Raw genomic sequence first — 2998 nt, forward strand, 5'->3', positions numbered from 1 at the left:
GGCTCTTTTCGGTTTGAACGGCAGTTTTTAACATAATTTCTAGGTAACTAAACACTTTTAAACTTCGTATACTGGTAGAATGTGTTTATAAAACATCTTTTTCTCTTGGCTTTATTGAGAAAATTCTATAGTTTGTAAGATATTTGTTGTTTTTTTTCTTCTTCAATTTCTGCAATTTCAACCAATCAATTACGTCTATTGAGGTAAATAACATTCTGTGCCGTACTATATATATATATATATATATATATATATATAATATATATATATCTGTGTGTGTGTGTGTGTGTGTGTGCAAACATACATACGCACATACATACAGGCATACACACATATATACATATATACATACATATATACATACATGCATACATACATACAGGCATACATACATATATAATACATACATATATACATACATACATACATACATACATACCAAAATACATACATACATACATGCATGCATGCATACATACATACATACATACATACATACATACATACAGGCATGCATACATACATACATACATACATACATACACGCATACATACATACATACATACATAATACATACATTCATACATACATACATAATACATACATACATACAGAATACATACATTCATACATACATACATAATACATACATATATACATACATACATACATACATACATACATACATACATACATACATACATACATACATACATACATACATACATACATGCATATCTACATAACAAATTTACTTAACATTTTTAAATGTATTTTTCAGATCCTCCAATAACCGGTACAGGCTATAGACAACTTTCCATAAACTCATGGATTTCCGCAGGTCTCTTACTTGCTTGGCGACTGGCATGATCGGAGATACTATTCTACGGTACATGGTGGGATTATTGCTGTTCTAAACTCTGTGTGCGTGCTTGTGTGTGTGTGTATGCATGACGTGTAAGTGTAACTGTATGTGTGAGTATGTATGTCTTCTCTGTATGACACGTACACTATGTGCATACATCCATGCACACACACACATATATATATATAAACATATACATAATTATATAGATGCACGCACACATATATACATCCACGCACGCACACACACATGCACACACACTAATTTTTGTTTTTTTTTAGGTTTTAGCTCAGAGCTACGGCCATGCTGGTGCACCGCCGTTTATATAAAATAGGACCCTCGGGTCCTTCGGTTTGAAGACTGCACTCCAGACGACTGAATCTATACACATATGTATATATATATATATATATATATATATATATATATATATATATATATTATATATATATATATGTGTGTGTGTGGTGTATGTGTGTGGTGTGTGTGTGCATATATATATATATATTGCATATATATATATATATATTATATAATTAGGGCTTAGTAAAATAAATTACTTTGCCACATACTGAACTTAGTAGAAATAGCAGCCCAAAAATTTTTTTAGCCATTTCTACTGCTTAAAGAAAATTTCTCTCAGATAATGAGAGAATTTTCTGAGAAATTATGAGAGAGAAATTTTCTTTAAGCTAGTAGAAATGGCTAAAAAAATTTTTTGGCTGCTATTTCTACTAAGTTCAGTATGTGGCAAAGTAATTTATTTTACTAAGCCCTAATTATATAATGTAATATTTTGAATTCGCCTTAAATGGTCCTTTTACATACTGAACACTTGGTGAAATTGATTAATTAATTTTACCCTCAATTGTTGATATATATATATATATTATATATATATATATATATACATGTACACATATATATATGTATATGTATATGTATGTGTGTGTCTGTGCGTGTGTGTGTGTGTGTATATATATGTATGTATGTATGTATGTATCATTCAATACCGTTTAATTCGGATTCGAGGTATTTCAAGTTTCATGGGTCCCTAACGCAGCCTGTCTCCTCAGGCTCGTGGAATAAATACCTTTAAACATATACACACATTCACACACACACACGTATATACATTTAGAAAAATACACACACACATATATATATTCACAGATCCACATACACATATGCATATATATAAAGTAAAGGTATATGGTCTTTTAATTACAGTCCTACCAAATCCTCTTATTAATTAATTAACTGAAAAATAAAGATTTTAAAACTAATATTAACGATTTCTTAAGTAATACAGCATTTCTCTTTTGACCATAACATAATTAATACTTATATTTCCGGGGTTTTTTTCTTTCTGTTCTTTCGTAGCTGTAATTGCCAAGCAAGTGATTTGATCCAAAGGGTGTTTTGAATCTATAACAATTATGGTGTAGAAAACATATATTTGACATTCAGAAATTCAGAAATACTTCTAATTTTTATTTCAGCATCAGAAATGTATTAGAATCGTGTCAGTGACCAGGTTGCAGTTTGTGCGACGAAATTTTTTTACTTTAAATAATAAATATTTAAGTAAAATTAGCAACATTTGCTGGTTTTTGAATAGCTAAAATACGTTTTTCACTGTGAAATGGTTTATATATTTTTAATAATCTTATAATCCACTGCATCCTCATCGCACTAATCTCACATACGATTAATAAATCCTTTTTAAAGTAATTTTATATAATGTTATCCAAATTCAATAAATGAAAAGTTTAATAAACTATTTTCTTGCTTTTGTTTTTGTTGTTGTTTCTGTTTTGCCCTACGTTGTCTCAGAGGCCCACGCAGAACGTAACGGCTGACGTATTACCTATTTCTTTACCACCCACAAGGGGCCAAACTCAGAGAGGACAAACAAGGACAGACAAACAGATTAAGTCGATTATATCGACCCCAGTGCGTAACTGGTATTTATTTAATCGACTCCGAAAGGATGAAAGGCAAATTCGACTTCTGCGGAATTTGAACTCAGAACGTAACGGCAGACGAAATACCTATTTCTTTAGTACCCACAAGGGCTAAATACAGAGAGGACAAACAAGGACAGACAAACGGATTAAGTCGATTATATC

The 2998-nt window shown here is 30.8% G+C and overlaps 1 long non-coding RNA gene across 1 annotated transcript; it reads left to right on the forward strand.

The window, feature by feature from the left end:
* Positions 1-735: 735 nt before the first annotated feature.
* LOC118761125 lies at positions 736-2663 on the forward strand. Its single transcript, XR_004997162.1, has 2 exons — positions 736-890; positions 2369-2663. It is a non-coding gene; the product is annotated as an uncharacterized LOC118761125 (long non-coding RNA).
* Positions 2664-2998: the final 335 nt, after the last annotated feature.

Source organism: Octopus sinensis, unplaced genomic scaffold (assembly GCF_006345805.1).
Source record: "Octopus sinensis unplaced genomic scaffold, ASM634580v1 Contig08903, whole genome shotgun sequence".
Taxonomy (NCBI): domain Eukaryota; kingdom Metazoa; phylum Mollusca; class Cephalopoda; order Octopoda; family Octopodidae; genus Octopus; species Octopus sinensis.